General features: G+C 42.0%; 1 protein-coding gene across 2 annotated transcripts in view; it reads left to right on the forward strand.

The window, feature by feature from the left end:
- The window catches only part of SEMA5A (semaphorin 5A), a 169,582-nt gene that overhangs the window by 32,350 nt on the left and 119,068 nt on the right, over positions 1–18,164 (forward strand). The window lies entirely within an intron of this gene.

Below are 18,164 nucleotides of genomic sequence, written 5' to 3' on the forward strand. Positions count from 1 at the left end.
AACGATATAAAATTTACAGCCTGTGCTTTATTTAAGGAGAATTTTATGAAAATGATGTATAGGTGGTATTTAACACCGGTTAAATTGGCAAAAATGTACAAAACAAGGGAAAATAAGTGTTAGAAATGTAAAGAAGTGGAAGATAAGTTTTGTCATATGTGGTGGCAATGTAAGGTTATCTTAAAAAAAAGGAAATGAAATATAACAAACTGAAAAAAAGGTTTAAAATAATCTTTGTTAAAAAAACCAGAAACTTTTCTATTAGGAATTACAGGAATGGATCTACCTTAAGAGTACAATAATTTGTTCATGTATGCAACAACGGCTGCTCAAATATTGCTAGCCCAACACTGGAAAGAAGACAAAGTCCCCACTAAGGAAGACTGCCAAATTAAGTTAATGGAATATGCGGAAGTTAATGGAACATGCGGCTAAACTAACTGGGAAACTAAGAAATCAAGACAATAACAAATATAAAAAAGAATGGGAAATGTTTATTGCATATTTACAAAAGCATTGCAAGGAAGTGAATGCATTAGCAGGATTTTTAAAACACTTGTAATGTTTCAATTTGGAGGTAATTAGGAATAAATACTTTATTGACATGCATAAATGAAGATAATACAAAGGAACCAGGGGAGGGAAATGGGGGGGGGGTTCCAAATAATCCCATAATGTGGATTTAATATTAAGTGTGTACACAGTTGTTTTAAATGTTTTATCTTATGTCTTATGTTTTTCTTTAACGTAATGATTTTATTTATTGTGAAAATTAATAAAAATATTATTTTAAAAAAGATAACCACATCTTCTAGAACTGCTTGCTTCTTGTATGAGTATTTGATCAGAAGTAGGATAGATTGTTCTGGTGCATTGCTACCCTCTCTATCCATATACAACTGGGTTTATGTGTCTCGTCTCAGAACCTTTTCACGTCATGTTATTCCAGAGCACAAGGAATCTTGCAAGGGAGTTTTCTGGAGTGCTATCCCTGCAGCAGCAAGAGGGGAGAAGGAAAGGTAGTATGCTCTGTGAGCTTGCCTTCTGCTCCTGCAATGTGGCCTACAATCCCCATTTTTTTGTTTCAGAGTTGATTTTTAGCTCTCAATAACAATCCCATATCTGTTCTACAGTTTGTTGTTGTTTAGTCGTGTCCGATTCTTCATGACCCAATGGACCAGAGCAGGCCAGGCACTCCTGTCTTCCACTGCCTCCCGCAGTTTGGTCAGACTCATGTTGGTAGCTTCGAGAACACTGTCCCACCATCTTATCCTCTGTCATCCCCTTCTCCTTGTGCCCTCCATCTTTCCCAACATCAGGGTCTTTTCCAGGGAGTCTTCTCTTCTCATGAGGTGGCCAAAGTATTGGAGCCTCAGCTTCAGGATCTGTCCTTCCAGTGAGCACTCAGGGCTGATTTCCTTAAGAATGGATAGGTTTGATCTTCTTGCAGTCCATGGGACTCTCAAGAGTCTCCTCCAGCACCAGAATTCAAAAGCATCAATTCTTCGGCGATCAGCCTTCTTTATGGTCCAGCTCTCACTTCTATACATCACTACTGGGAAAACCATACTTTTAACTATACGGACCTTTGTTGGCAAGGTGATGTCTCTGCTTTTTAAGATGCTGTCTTGGTTTGTCATTGCTTTTCTCCCAAGATGCAGGTGTCTTTTAATTTCGTGGCTGCTGTCACCATCTGCAGTGATCACGGAGCCCAAGAAAGTAAAATCTCTCACTGCCTCCATTTCTTCCCCTTCTATTTGTCAGGAGGTGATGGGACCAGTGGCCATGATCTTCGGGGTTTTTTTTATGTTGAGCTTCAGGTGGTGGTTGATATTTCTTCCGGCAATCTTAATTCCGGTTTGGGATTCATCCAGTCCAGCCTTTTGCATGATGAATTTTGCATATAAGTTGTTATTATTTTTTAATAATATTTATTAACTGACCAATCAAATCAATTCACATCACATAAATTCTGAATTACAAAGCTGAATTTTAAATTTTTTGTTGGGGGACCCATATTTCAAGTTCCGAAGGGGATTCCAATCATCTTCTTGCTGCTGTGTTAATATCCACAAATCTGTCCAAATAATGTTCATAATTCTATCCAGTCCTATCTTGCTGTTCCCACATCTCATCTTATTCATATATTTTTCTTTTTTCTTTGTGATCTCTTCTGATAATCTCCTTAAGCAGGTAAAACACCAGTTATAATCCTGTGTGAATTTTTCCGTTCGTCCAATCACCATATCGAGATGGTTTCCATATATCATCACTTCCATAAATAAAAGCACTCTTTCCATCATTAATCTTCATAAATCTGTCGCCTTCTTTAGTCCCTTTGAGGAGGCTTGCCCACAATATGAAAACAGATCCATTCCTCCTCCCAGATATAAGTCCTTCGACAGAACTTGCCAAAATGGCGACGTTTTTTACTGTGTCATCACAAAGCTCTCATACTTTCCACGATCTCCTTAAAACATGCTTTTGGTTAGAAAATTATCTCCACACAGTCTTAAATCATCAGCTTAGGTCATTTAAGCGGCATTTCTGATTGGGGGGGGATTCTTGGTTAATCACATAGAGAAAAGAAAGGAAAGTTCCCCCCCTCCATCCAGTCCCGTTGCCGACATACCGAGCCTTGGAATGTCTTCTCATTATATATTCCTGTTTATCCGACCCGTCTTCTTTATCAGAGATTTCTTCAATTAGCAGTCTTTACTCCCCATTCTTCCTTGAAATATGTGCATTAGCTTCCTCCTAATTGTTTCTTTTGAAGTTGCTGCAGCTAGAGGTGCGAATCAGAGACAGCATCCAGGAGAGCCGAAGTCCACACAAGGGCTTTCTGCCTAGTGCCCCCACCCCTCGAAATCGGGGGTGGTATAGGGCACAGCAGGCAAGGGCAGTCCCCCCACTCGCTTGGGGGGGGGCCCGGGAGGCTGCTTACTCCCATCACAGCCTCTTAATTACCTCGTGTGGGTCGGAGAGATGTTATTGTCGGCCATCTTCCAATGCGCCCCTAGTGGCCCCCCCGAATTCTGCATATAAGTTAAATAAGCAGGGAGACAATATACAGCCTTGCCGTACTCCTTTCCCAATTTTGAACCAATCAGTTGTTCCATATCCAGTTCTAACTGTAGCTACTTGTCCCTCAGGAGACAGATGAAGTGCTACTGTTGGTGCACCCAAATACTAAGAATTAGTTGTTGTTGGGGACTTTTGTTTTACTTCCACCAAGTATTTATTTGTTCTCAGGACTCCAGAATTCATCAGGAAATGAATGATACAGTTCATTTCTCCTGAGCTTATTATCATATGAATGATGGAGGGGGATTTCCAGCCGGTGGCAGAGGACAGAGTGACTCCAGGAGACATAGGTGTAAAAACCCAAACTAAAACAAAAACTTTATTACTAAACAATAAACTCAAACTCTGGTGGGTGTTATTCCTGCAGGCAGGCTACAAAACGCAGCTTTTTTCCTTTATAGCAACGGCCAGTTGCAGCCAATTAATCCCAGAAACTTCTCAAAGGTATACACACATGTTTCTGTGCCGAATGTCCCCTAACACCCCCTCTCATTCAAACAGAAACAGAAACAGTACTTTAAACATATACAGAATATATTTACACATCATGCACAACAATTCCTAATTTTGCCACTAGTTGTGCATGTTTCTCAAAAGTTAGTGCTTTTGTAAATACATCAGCCACATTTTGCATACTCTCACAATACTTCAGCATTATCAGGTTTTGCTTCACATTTTCAGCCACATTTTGAAATTTAATTTCTAAATGTTTGGATTTGTTTCTAAACTGCTCAGACCCAGCCAAAGTTATTATGGCTTGATTGTCTTCCCATATTTGAACTGGATAATCACACTGTATATCTAAATCCTTGATCTGAACATAAAATTTTATTTCATTACACAACTCTGATAAAGCACAGTATTCAGCCTCTGTTGAAGATGTGGCCACGATACCTTGCTTTTTGGACTTCCAACCTATCAAGGAATCCCCAAATTGAAATACCATTCCAGAAATTGATTTTCTATCAGGCAGGTTGGCCCAATCACTGTCAACGTAACACTGCAATTTTGTAGACCCTGAAGATGATAATCTTAAACAATAATCAAGTGTTTGCTTTAAATACCGGAAAATACGTTTTAAACCTTTCCAGGCATTTTCTGTGGGACAGCTTACTAGTCTGCTCAGTATTCCAATAGCATAACTCAAATCTGGTCTGCTCCACAATGAAATGTATAGTAAACTTCCAACTATTGAATGGTACATTTCAGGATTTACAGGTTCTGTGCATTCTCCTTCATACTTGAAAAAACCTATTTCCATTGGGGTTTTTACTCCCTTGCAGTTTTGCATATTGTTTCTTTCAAGTAATTCCATTATTTTGTCTTTTTGACTCAACAAAAAACTTCCATCATTTGTTCTATGAATTTCTAGACCGAGATAATTTTTTTACTGGACCCAAATCTCTTACTTTAAATTCCTTTCTTAGTTGTTCTGCAGACTTTTCCACTTGCTTGTCACTTTTTGTAGAGTAAAGCAAATCATCAACATAAGACAAACATAATTCTTGTTTATCACCCTTTCCTTTAGCGTACAAGCAGTTATCAGCTAAGCTTCTTTTAAAGCCAAGATTTTTTAAAGCATTATCAAGACACTCGTTCCAATTTCTAGCTGACTGTTTGAGCCAATAAATTGCTTTGTTCAGCCTATATACAGAATTCTGTTCACCTGCCTCAAAACCTGGTGCTTGATTCATAAAAAATTCTTCTTGCAGATTTGCATTAAGATAAGCTGTTTCAATATCAAAATGATTTACTTTAAGCCCACGTTGTGCTGCAAGAGCTAGCAATAAGCATACACTTTGGCTCCTTGCAGTAGGAGAAAAGGTTTCATCAAAGCTTTCACCTTTTCTTTTTTTTTATAATGAATATTTATTAGCATTTTCAATAAAAACACACAAAAACAACAATTAAACAAAAAATAACAAAAATACAAAAATACAAAATTTAAAAGAGAAAAAAACATTTAAAAACACATATAATTCCAATTACTTATTTTCATTTAACTTATTTCTCAGACCTCCTCACACCTCCCCTTCTTGTATTCCAATTTAAATTATTAATTCAGCAAATCCTTATTATCCAAATTTAAACATCAATACTTAAACATCGTTGCTCATTCTTAAACATTTTTTCCTAAAGTCGACCAAAATTTCCCTTCCACGGCTTTCCCCAGTTCCAAACAAATAGCAAAACAAAATAAAAACAAAACAAGTTATAATTATATACCCTTTGGATTCCCAGACTCCACCCACCCCCTTCCCGGTTTCAGTCCCCAACAAGTGTTCATCAGTTCAATATCTTGTTTAGCCTGGAGATCTCACATCCGAGGCTTTTAAATCTCTTTCAGTTCCTCTCTGCCGGCCTTTTTGATAGTCCTTAATGTTGAACCCCAAATTTCGGAGAGGCTTCGGCCCAACAGGATCCATATTTTTTCCAGCCAGCCCTCCATGCTTAAAAATAGAGCCTGTGGGGTACTCAAACATACTCCTTTCATACTCCTTTTCAAGTCCAAATGTCCCCAAAGCTCCAACTTCCACCTTGATCAAATTTATAATCCTTCGGTCTTCAGATCTCCACATAAGGGGATCTCTCAGTTTTAGACTCACCAATTCAGGCCAGGCTTTCCACATCAAGTTATTATTCTCCTTTGTTGCCTTCATGTCAGGCCACAAATTGCAACTCTCATTTGACATCTGCGAAATTACAGCTCCTCCTTCCTTTTCTTCAGGGACAGCATATGTCTCCTTCTCCATATTCTCACAACTTTCAAGTTTCTCTATTTGTCCAGTTGTATGAGCTTCCTGCTTTGAATCCTTATCAACCTCAACAAAATTGTTTACTGCTGAGGCCAGAGTTATGATGCTTGTAGCCAAAACATCAATTTCACCTTGTAACTTTCCCAAGAGAACAAATGTTCTATCCAGTTCAGTCAGAATTTTCCTTCCTCCAGCCATTCTTGTAATGTCCTGAACCCCCTCTAGGGGGATTTTAGTTTCTTAATGTTTTTCAGCTCACATCCAATAGTCAATTTAATTTGTATCAGTCCTTCTTTATTCTCAACAAATTGTAACAAATATAACCAGCAGAAGCGACAGAAACAAAGTTCTCTTTTTCCCTCTGACAACCAATTTGACAGCTGTCAAATTCCTCAGTACTTCATCAACAGGCTCTCTCGCGGGACACTCCCGGGTCCGGGGGGGGGTGAAACTTCAGCCCCCAAAGTTAATCTTTTATCCTCCAGTAAAATTTCTTATAGTATCAAACCAAGAAGGTTGAAGTCTTTTAAAAAAGGAAAAAAAGGATCCTCTCGACCTCAGATAGCAGGTTCTTTGCTTTAAATTATCTACAAATAGGCGGGGCAGACTTCCTTTTTAACCCTTCCCCGCTCGTTCCTAATTTAACAAAGATTTTTTAAATTCCGAATTCCATCTTACGGGTTTTTACTTTAAAGTCCAATTGTTCCAAGGAAAAAGTCAGCGCTCTCCGACAATGGCTTGCGGCTTCACTCCGCAGAAGGAGCACCGCGCCGCACCCCGTCCCCGTTCCAAAGCCTTTAAAAAGGCTCCTTCGCAGTTTGGGGGGGCGCAAATGGTGCCCGCCAAGTCACCAGGTTCACAGGCATCCGCGCCTGTGATTTTTAAGGGTCCCCGCGTCGCCGCCGCGGACAAGACCCGATCCTGCGGAGCCGATTCCCTCCGGAGCTCGGAGGGAATCCGCCATTAGTCGATGGCGCTAACCTGGAAGTCCTCAAAGCTTTCACCTTTTCTTTGAGTAAAGCCTCGTGCTACCAGCCTAGCTTTGTACTTAACACCACCATCTGCCAAGTGTTTTATTTTATACACCCATCTACAGCCCACTGCCTTTTTTCCTTCTGGCAATGGCTCAATGGTAAACACATTATGTTCTGCTAAAGATTTCATTTCTGCTTTCATTGCATTTTTCCACCTTACTATTTCCTGGTGTGGTAGCTTTAAAACCTCCTCATAATCACAAGGTTCTTTCTTCACAGCAACAGTTTTAACTTCTTGTATATAAACCTTTCTGGAGGTACCCCCTTATTGCTTCTTTGTGATCTTCTAACTTGAACACTCTCCCCCTCTGAACTATCTTCCCCTTCTGATTCATCTTACTCAGGAGAAATTGGTTCAGCTTTAGGAGATTGTGTACTGGGACTCTCATCCCTTGAGTCCTCACCACTATCACTTTTAGAACTCTCTTTAATTTGTGGCTTTTCTTCCTCAGATTTCACAAATTTATCTCTATCATAAGAAGATAACACAACTTCTGAATTCCCATGTAAACGAGCCCAACCATCTTGCTCACAAAACTCAGCATGTCTTGATATCACAACTCTGCCACGCCCTAGTGCAAAACGATACCCCTTTGACCAAGTTTGATAGCCAACAAACCTAAGTCTCTTTGCCTTGGGTTCTCCTTTCCTTCTCTGTCCTTTTGGGATGTGAACCCAAGCCCAGCAACCAAAAGTTTTAACATGGTCCAAAAAGGGTTTTTTTCCATAAAGCAAAAAATGAGGGGTATTGTTTATGGTAGAATGAAACAATCTGTTCTGTACGTAGTTAGCACACAGAATTCCTTCCCCCCAAAACTTCCTGGATAAGCCAGAATCACATAGCATAGAATCTAGCATTGTTTGCAAAGACCTTATCTTGCGTTCTGCAACTGAATTTTCTTCAGGCGAAAAAGGACACGATTTACGGTGACTAATACCACGCTTTTTCAACCAGACCTGGAGGGCTTCAGACATGAACTCGCCTCCACGGTCACTCTGCAATTGGGTAACTTTGTAGGGAAACTGCCTTGCAGGGCAGCAGCTGAAGAAGGAGCAAAAAGGGTTTCCTCCTGTGTGTGTTTCTTTGTGGCTGATTAGCTGCTCTCCCTGTGCAAAGGTCAGAGGGGGCAGGGTTTCTGTTGAGGTAGGTGATTAGCTGTGGGAGGAGCTTATCAGAGCTTGTAGGGCAGCAGCTGAAGAAGGAGGAAAAAGGTGTTTCTTGTGTGTGTGTTTCTTGTGGCTGATTAGCTGCTCTCCCTGTGCAAAGGTCAGAGGGGGCAGGGTTTCTGTTGAGGTAGGTGATTAGCTGTGGGAGGAGCTTATCAGAGCTTGTAGGGCAGCAGCTGAAGAAGGAGGAAAAAGGTGTTTCTTGTGTGTGTGTTTCTTGTGGCTGATTAGCTGCTCTCCCTGTGCAAAGGTCAGAGGGGGCAGGGTTTCTGTTGAGGTAGGTGATTAGCTGTGGGAGGAGCTTATCAGAGCTTGTAGGGCAGCAGCTGAAGGAGGAGGAAAAAGGTGTTTCTTGTGTGTGTGTTGTGGCTGATTAGCTGCTCTCCCTGTGCAAAGGTCAGAGGGGGCAGGGTTTCTGTTGAGGTAGGTGATTAGCTGTGGGAGGAGCTTATCAGAGCTTGCAGGGCAGCGGCGTGCGCCTAGTGGCACGTGAAGTTTCATCCATCCTTTAGACTTAGGGGAGCTAGTCTCAAACGTTTGTTGGGGGAGACCTAGGGTTTTTTGGGGGGGAGTTATTTGTCCTGTCTGCACGCTTCTTATGATGGAGGACCACTGTAGCCACCCCCAACGACACGTTCTCAAGATGGAGAGTGAGGGAACAGCTGCAGTCCCCTGCGGTTCCTGCACAATGTTTGCCATCTTGCCACAGGTTGCAGGCAGCTTTACCTGCAGCAATTGCATGTTGATTGCCCTCTTAAAAGACAAAGTCCAACAAATGGAGGAACGTGTAGCTACGCTCCAAAGAATTAGAGAGCTGGAGCTCTTCTTGGAAGCAACAGAGCACACCGTCTCCACCAAGGAGGAGACAGGGGACTCCCCTGAGAAGGAGGCTAGTTCACCAACACAGGAGCCAGATATATGGAGAAACGTGACTCAAAGAAGTAGGAAGCCCAGGGTTCGCTCTGATTGTTTAGAAATACACAATCGCTTTGAGGTCCTCTCCCCTAGAATGGAAGACGAAGAGCAGACTCCATTTGAGGATCTCTCCCTCATTACAGTTGATCAGGTATATGAAGACAAACAGCAAAGTCAGTCCTCAGGGAATGTGCAGGCGACCTTGGAACGGACAGCTCATGGAAGAACCCCGACCAAACCTAAGAGGAGGCGTGTAGTGGTGATAGGGGATTCCCTACTGAGGGGAACAGAAGCAGTGATCTGTGGGCCTGACAAGATGTCTCGGGAAGTGTGCTGTCTCCCCGGGGCTAAGATCCAAGATGTAACTGAACGACTGCAAGGAATCATAAAACCCACTGACAAATACCCCTTCCTCTTGGTTCATGTGGGAACCAATGACACTGCAAGCAATAGCCTCCAGAAGATCAAAAGAGACTATGAGGCTCTGGGCAGGAAATTGAAGCAATTAAATGCACAAATTGTCATCTCATCTGTCCTCCCAGTTGAACGACGTGGCCCAGGGAGAGAGAGAAAAATAGTGGAAGTGAATAGCTGGCTTCGCAAATGGTGTAAACAGGAACGGTTTGGATTCTTAGGTCACGGACTACAGTTTCTTGAAGATGGACTTCTGGCAAGCGATGGGCTGCACCTCACAACGGTTGGGAGGAATGTTTTTGCCAAAAATCTCAGAAACCTCATCAGGAGGGCTTTAAACTGACTAATGTGGGGGAGGGAGACAGTGCTCCTGAAGGTAGGAGTCAATTGATGAAGATGATCATCCAAGTGTCATAGACCGAATGGAGCAAACAGCACGCAGACCTAGTGATGGGAGGAAAAAATCCTGAAATAAGAGACACGGGGGAATGATTAATGGACTTCAACGTCTGTACACTAATGCGCAAAGCATGGGTAATAAACAAGATGAGCTTGAGCTCTTGGTACAGCAAACTAAATATGACATAATAGGCATCACTGAAACCTGGTGGGATAAGTCCCACGACTGGAATGTAATAATGGAGGGATACAATCTATTTCAGAGAAACAGACCAGACAAGAAAGGAGGAGGAGTGGCGTTATATGTCAGGGATGTGTATACCTGTGAAGAGATCCAAGATTTAGAACCTCAAAGCCAAAGTGAGAGCATTTGGGTCAAAATTAAGGGAGAGAAGAATAACAGGGACCTCATTGTGGGAGTTTACTATAGATCCCCAAGCCAAACGGAGGACATAGATGATGCCTTCCTGGAACAGATGGCCAAGCATGCAAAAGGAAGGGAGATAGTAGTAATGGGGGACTTCAATTACCCAGATATTTGCTGGATGTCAAACTCAGCCAAGAGCATAAGGTCAAACAGATTCCTCACTGGCCTTGCAGACAACTTCATTGTCCAGAAAGTGGGAGAAGCAACAAGAGGAACAGCCATTTTAGATCTGGTCCTAACCAATGTTGATTACCTGGTTAGTGGGGTAGAATTGGAAGGATCATTAGGCGCGAGTGATCATGCTCTTCTGAAGTTTCCTATACAGCGGAAAGGAGCAGCCAAGCATACTAGGACTCAATTTCTTGACTTTAAGAAAGCCGACTTCATAAAACTTAGGGAAGTGCTGGGTGAGATCCCATGGACAGTAATACTAAAAGGAAAGGGAGTTCATGACGGCTGGGAGTTTGTTAAGAGGGAGATAGTAAAAGCACAACTTCAGGCAATACCAATGAGATGGAAACATGGAAGGTGCCTAAAGAAGCCAGGGTGGCTATCTAAAGAACTTTTAACTGAGTTAAGATTAAAAAAGGATGTGTACAAAAAATGGAAAAGGGGGGAAACCACCAAAGAGGAATTCAAACAAATAGCCAGCACGTGTAGACACAAAGTCAGAAAAGCTAAAGCACAGAATGAACTCAGGCTTGCTAGAGAGGTTAAAAGCAACAAAAAAGGCTTTTATGGGTATGTTCGTAGCAAAAGGAAGAACAAAGAAACAGTGGGGTCACTCAGAGGAGAAGATGGTGAAATGCAAACAGGGGATACAGAAAGGGCTGAACTCCTCAATGCCTTCTTTGCCTCAGTCTTCTCCGATAAAGAAAACAATGCCCGACCTGAAGAATTTGGAGCAAATGATTCAGCAGAGGAAACACAGCCCAGAATAACTAAGGAGATAGTACAAGAATACTTGGCTAGTTTAGATGTATTCAAGTCTCCAGGGCCAGATGAACTGCATCCAAGAGTATTAAAAGAACTGGCAGATGTGATCTCAGAACCACTGGCACTCATCTTTGAGAATTCCTGGAGAACAGGCGATGTCCCAGCAGACTGGAGGGGGGCAAATGTTGTCCCTATTTTCAAAAAGGGGAAAAGAGAGGACCCAAATAATTACCGCCCAGTCAGTCTGACATCAATACCAGGGAAGATTCTGGAGCAGATCATTAAGCAAAGAGTCTGTGAGCACCTAGAAACGAATACCGTGATCACCAATAGTCAGCATGGATTTCTGAAAAATAAGTCATGTCAGACTAACCTGATCTCGTTTTTTGACAGAATTACAAGCCTGGTAGATGAAGGGAACGCAGTGGATGTAGCCTACCTTGATTTCAGCAAGGCATTTGACAAGGTGCCCCATGATATTCTTATAAAGAAGCTGGTAAAATGCGGACTTGACTATGCTACCACTCAGTGGATTTGTAACTGGCTGATTGACCAAACCCAAAGGGTGCTCATCAATGGTTCCTCTTCATCCTGGAGAAGAGTGACTAGTGGGGTGCCACAGGGTTCTGTCTTGGGCCCGGTCTTATTCAACATCTTTATCAACGACTTGGATGATGGACTCAAGGGCATCCTGATCAAATTTGCAGATGACACCAAACTGGGAGGGGTGGCTAACACCCCAGAGGACAGGATCACACTTCAAAACGACCTTGACAGATTAGAGAACTGGGCCAAAACAAACAAGATGAATTTTAATAGGGAGAAATGTAAAGTATTGCACTTGGGCAAAAAAAATGAGAGGCACAAATACAAGATGGGTGACACCTGGCTTGAGAGCAGTACATGTGAAAAGGATCTAGGAGTCTTGGTTGACCACAAGCTTGACATGAGCCAACAGTGTGATGCGGCAGCTAAAAAAGCCAATGCAATTCTGGGCTGCATCAATAGGAGTATAGCATCTAGATCAAGGGAAATAATAGTGCCACTGTATTCTGCTCTGGTCAGACCTCACCTGGAGTACTGTGTCCAGTTCTGGGCGCAACAGTTCAAGAAGGACACTGACAAACTGGAACGTGTCCAGAGGAGGGCAACCAAAATGGTGAAAGGCCTGGAAACGATGCCTTATGAGGAACGGCTAAGGGAGCTGGGCATGTTTAGCCTGGAGAAGAGGAGGTTAAGGGGTGATATGATAGCCATGTTCAAATATATAAAAGGATGTCACATAGAGGAGGGAGAAAGGTTGTTTTCTGCTGCTCCAGAGAAGCGGACACGGAGCAATGGTTCCAAACTACAAGAAAAAAGATTCCACCTAAACATTAGGAAGAACTTCCTGACAGTGAGAGCTGTTTGACAGTGGAATTTGCTGCCAAGGAGTGTGGTGGAGTCTCCTTCTTTGGAGGTCTTTAAGCAGAGGCTTGACGACCATATGTCAGGAGTACTCTGATGGTGTTTCCTGCTTGGCAGGGGGTTGGACTCGATGGCCCTTGTGGTCTCTTCCAACTCTATGATTCTATGATTCTGTGATATAGTTGACCCAATTCTTAATCAGTTGACCAGTTTCACTTTTGTGTTTTAACAAGTATACCCAAGTATACCGGCTATAATCATCCACAAGAACCCAAAAAAAACTTTGCTCCTCCTTCAGACTCTGCAAATGGCCCACAAAGGTCTGAGTGTACTAAAGCAAATGGCCTCTTGCTAATTCTAGTACTTTCAGAATAGGACCCCCGCTTACTTTTAGACTCCTTGCAGGTATTGCAGTCCAGAAAAACAGCATTTTTTCATTTTAATTCCCTTGCTTAATTCTGGCATTTTTGCAATACTGCGGAAATTGGCATGCCCCAAACGACGATGCCTCAGATGCTGGCACTCATCATGCAAGGCTCTATTACAGGCTTTAACACATGCCCCAGACTCACTTACTAGCTGGTCTTTCAAAACAAACCATTTTTTAGTGACGCTGTAACCACTTTGCCAGCTTTCTCTATTTTACAGCCTGAACCAGAGAAGGTTACTTTAAATCCCTGCTTAATAAGACTTGTAACTGAAAGCAAATTATTTTCTAAACTTGGTACACATAAAACATTGGTAAACTTGGTACTTAAACAGTTGATAGTCACACTACCCTTTCCAGCTGACTCATGTACTGTTCCATCAGCTAGTACTACATTTACAGATTTACAAGGCTGCTTTTCTACAAGGGTTTGTGCAGACATAACAAAAATGTTTGTCACTGCTGAGTCTAAAATCCAGTCTTGTCCAACGTCGTGACTGGTGCCTCAAACTGCTGCAGAAACATACTGGACTCAACTCTTCCTGTCTCCTCGCTTCCCAGCAAACGCAGGCCTCCCTTTTCTTGTGTTTTCTCCCACAGACAGTGCACTGTCGTACTAAATGCTTGGTTGACCCACAACGATAGCATCTTCTGACTGTGAAAGCTGCTTCCTCTCTGTGGTCAACAACCTCTTTAGGTTGCCGCTCCTCATCAGTTGCATATCTTTTACTGGACTGCCTCCCATTTCTGGAGTTACGGTGAGGGGTTGTGGCCTTCCTTTCATGGCGTTTTTCCTCCTCATCAAGCAAACACCCAGTTAAGAAATGCAATTGGCTTTCTGGAATTGCCTCCAGAGTCATCACTAAATTGTCCCATGACTCAGGAAGTGAAGACAGCACAATATAAACCTTTCTCTGTTCAGAAAAATGTTCCCCAAGTTCATTTAACTGTGAAAATAAATCACGCATTCTTTGAAGGTGTGTTGAAACACATTCACCCTCACTTAGTCTGGCTTGGTACAGAGCTCTCATTAGAGTAATTTTGCTGCCAGCAGTGTCTCTAATGTGTATTGCTCTCAGTGCTTGCCAAATCTCACTTGCTGTTTCAAGGTCTCGCACATGAGATAACTGAGACTTCTCTAAGCTCAAAATTAAATTGGCATAGGCTTTGTCCTCCAGCCTTTTTCTGCTTCATCTACTTCTTCATCCTCCTCTTTTACAGGAGGGTTAACAATAACAGTCCAACATTGTAAAAAAATTCCTTCCAGTAGCACCTTAAAGACCAACTGAGTTAGTTCTAGGTATGAGCTTTCGTGTGCATGCACACTTCTTCATGCACACGAAAGCTCATACCTAGAACTAACTCAGTTGGTCTTTAAGGTGCTACTGGAAGGAATTTTTTTATTTTGTTTTGACCATGGCAGACCAACACGGCTACCTATCTGTAACAAGTCCAACATTGTTCTTTCTTTAAAAACGCCTGCATCTGTAAACTCCATGACATATAATTGGACTCTCCCAGTTTCTCTACTGGAAAATAGGAAGCTCCCCCTTGAGCTCCAGCCATGGCTCCACCCAGCTTTCAGCTTTCCACTCAGTCCTTACTCACACGTGGCTTGAAGAAATGTTCGGCTCCTGGTCTCAAACAGACACTCCCTGCCGATGCCTTCACACAGCCATCTGCTTGAGAAACGCTGAGTTGCTTCCAGTCTCTGGGTTCTTTTCACGCTCTGTCTCTGCCCACTCAGGACTGGGGACTGGACCCATAACCTGTTGGAGGGGGAGATTTCCAGCTGGTGGCAGAGGACAGAGTGACTCCAGGAGACATAGGTGTAAAAACCCAAACTAAAACGAAGACTTTATTACTAAACAATAAACTCAAACTCTGGTGGGTGTTATTCCTGCAGGCAGGCTACAAAACTCAGCTTTTTTCCTTTATAGCAACGGCCAGCTGCAGCCAATTAATCCCAGAAACTTCTTAAAGGTATACACACATGTTTCTGTGCCGAATGTCCCCTAACAATGAAGCAATGTGTATATACACAGTCCAGTCCAGTAAGTAGAGTTATTTGTTGGGATAATCTGGGGGATATATATCTGTCAGTAACATTAGAAAAGAAGTGAAACCACCACGCCTCTTTTTCAGCGTAAAGCTCCATAAAGGTTAACTTTTTGCAGTCGTATGTCTGAACCAATAATGAATCTATGCCGGGAATGGTTTTAACACTTCCGTATACAAAAGCATTCTTCTACATGTGTGTTATTTTTAATATTGTGGTAACATGAAGCAGGGCAGGGCGGTAAGTTGAGACCGCAACCTGTTACATGCATTTTAACATTTGAAGACAGGCTGGCATCAAACAGCTTAATGGAATTTGGAAATGTAGAGTGGCTTAAGATCTCAGGCTGGAGGAAAACGCGAGTGCTGGTCTCCCTGGCACCCCAAAATTTGCAGCTTGTGCATTAAAAATAAAATAAAAAATCTGCTTATCTCCAGCTTGTAATCCCCCCCCCAAAAAAAGTGAGTGGTCACTTAGGAATTGGAAATGCTTTTCCAAGCTGGACTCAGCCACTTCAGCTCAAATTAATGGCAATTAAAAGAAGGCAATTGGGTGTGCAAGATAAACGAATCACAAATACTGCACTGAAAGGAGGTGGCTTGTCGGTTTTTTAAAACTATTTTCAGGGCTGTCAGAGGCTACTAGCCAGGATGGGTGTGTTCTCCTTCTCAGAGGCAGTGTGCCCATCTGTACCCAGGGGCTGTAAATCAAAAGTGAGGGGAGAGCAGTTGCCCTCAGTTCCTGTTTTGGTCTTTCCATAGCGAACTGTTTGGCCACCGGGAGAAGAGAATGCTGGGGCCGATGGGCCTTGGGTCGGATCCAGCAGGGTTCTTCCTATGCTTTTTTATTATTATTCATTAAATAAAACTTACTACACAAAACATGTGACGCATGTCTAAGTTAAATGCTTTCATGATTTCAGTGGGAAAACGTGCTTAAATTTCCCCCCACTGAAAGCTGTGGGATTTTTAGAGTTTTGGAACTTTGAGTGGCTTCCACTAATGATATCTGCGGAGAAAGAAACCATGGGTTATATAAAGGGCATCATTAAAATGAGGAAATATCAGGGAATATTGAAAGAGAGGAAGAGGAAAGCTTGTGGGGGAGGATGAAGTAAAAGCCTTGCATAAATGGACTAATGTATACACTATGGAAATGATGCAGCCAATATTGAGCACTTTTCTCCTCTATGCATTTCAGGAGGAGAATTAAACAGCAGCTTAATTCTGTTCCAGTGCAATCAGTGGGACCTGAAAACGGCTTACATTTGCCTGGATAGTGCCTGCCCTATATAATGTCAGCTTGTATACATTTTATAGTCTTGAGAGTTTCTGTAACAGTTATTGGCATTTGATAACCCTTCTATTTTGTTAACTCAGCATCTTTACAATGTGATCTCCACCCCCCCTTAAACTTTAAATCCTGACAATACTGTAGTTAACAGGATGTTGCAAGCACACTTCCGTTAACAACACTGGTGCCAAAATCATTATTTGTGTGCTGGCGGGGAGTTCTCGATGTTGCCCAGGAATTTGTAGAAACCCCCAAATACTGTGATTTGTGAATTCGGACCCATCATACCAAAGTCATCCTTTAGTCCACCATCCTGATTCAAAATGGTTCCTGGCATCCAAACATCAAAGAAGAGGGCCACCCGCCTTTGGAAACCCTCCTGCTAAGTTTGGCGATGGTATCTAGCCTGTGCCAGGAAAGGAGACAAAGCCTTACCGAAAGTACATTTTAATCCACTATCTTGATTCAGAATGGCAACTGGCACCCAAATGTCAACAAAGACCACTACCTCCACCTTGGGAACATTTTGTGCCATCTCAAGAGGTGCCAAACCCATAGAGAACAGATGGGCAGACAGAAAGACATATAGTAGATGATAGCTTTTTCATGCTGTTCCTTCAAATAGCTCAATACAACATGCATGATTCCTTTCCAAATTTCTCCTCACAACAACCCTGTGAAGGTGGGTTAGGCTGACTGGCCCAAGGGCGCCCAGTGAGCTTCATGACTGAATCAGGATTTGAACCCTGATCTCCCAGACCCTGGCTACTGCTGCTTGTGCTCATCACTATATTTTTTTTTTTAAATATTTTTATTGATTTTACAGAATAAGAAAAAGAAAAAAGATAAAATACAAAAATTTCATAATTCATATTTCTTTTACAGAGTCTTTTGGACTTCCCCACATCTTCCCGAATCTGCATTATTTATAGTATCAACTTCAGCATTTTGTTATCTTATTTCATCACTTATTGTATCTTTCATTTTGTCATGTTACCCCTTTCAACATATTTATAACCCAATGTTCATAATACAAAATCTTCAGCTATTTATTATCTTATTTCATTACTTATTGTATCTTTCAATTCATCATGTTACCATTATTATTATTATAACCCTAATCTTATGTATTTTAATTAAAACATAATGCAATAAAAATTTTTCTTAATTCCACCTCTAACTTCTTGTGCCTTAGTTTTCATTTCACCTAATTGCAATTGCTGGGGCTAGTATTTCCTAAAAAGTGCATTTTCTTAACATTCATACAACTTGTAGTGTTTTTGCAAATAGTCCTTAAATTTTTTCCAGTCCTCTTCCATTGTTTCTTCTCCCAAGTCTCGGATTCTGCCAGTCATTTCAGCCAATTCCATATAGTCCATCAACTGCGTCTGCCATTCCTCCAGTGTGGGTAAATCTTGTGTCTTCCAACACTTTGCGATGAGAATTCTTGCTGCAGTAGTAGCATACATAAAAAAAGTCCTATCCTTCTTTAACACATTCTGGTCTACAATGCCCAGAAGGAAGGCCTCCGGTTTCTTGGGTAAGGTATATCTAAGTACCTTTTTTAACTCATTATAGATCATTTCCCAAAAGGCCTTCACTTTCGGACATGTCCACGAGAGGTGAAAGAATGTCCCTTCCGCCTCTTTACACTTCCAACACTTATTATCAGACAGGTGGTATATCTTAGCAAGCTTGACTGGGGTCATGTACCACCGGTATATCATTTTCATAATATTTTCTTTCAGGGCACTGCATGCCGTGAATTTCATTCCGGTGTTCCATAACCTTTCCCAGTCATCAAACATAATGTTATGTCCAATATCCTGTGCCCACTTTATCATGG

Source organism: Podarcis erhardii (assembly GCF_964252035.2).
Source record: "Podarcis erhardii genome assembly, chromosome: 8".
In the NCBI taxonomy this organism is placed as follows: Eukaryota; Metazoa; Chordata; class Lepidosauria; order Squamata; family Lacertidae; genus Podarcis; species Podarcis erhardii.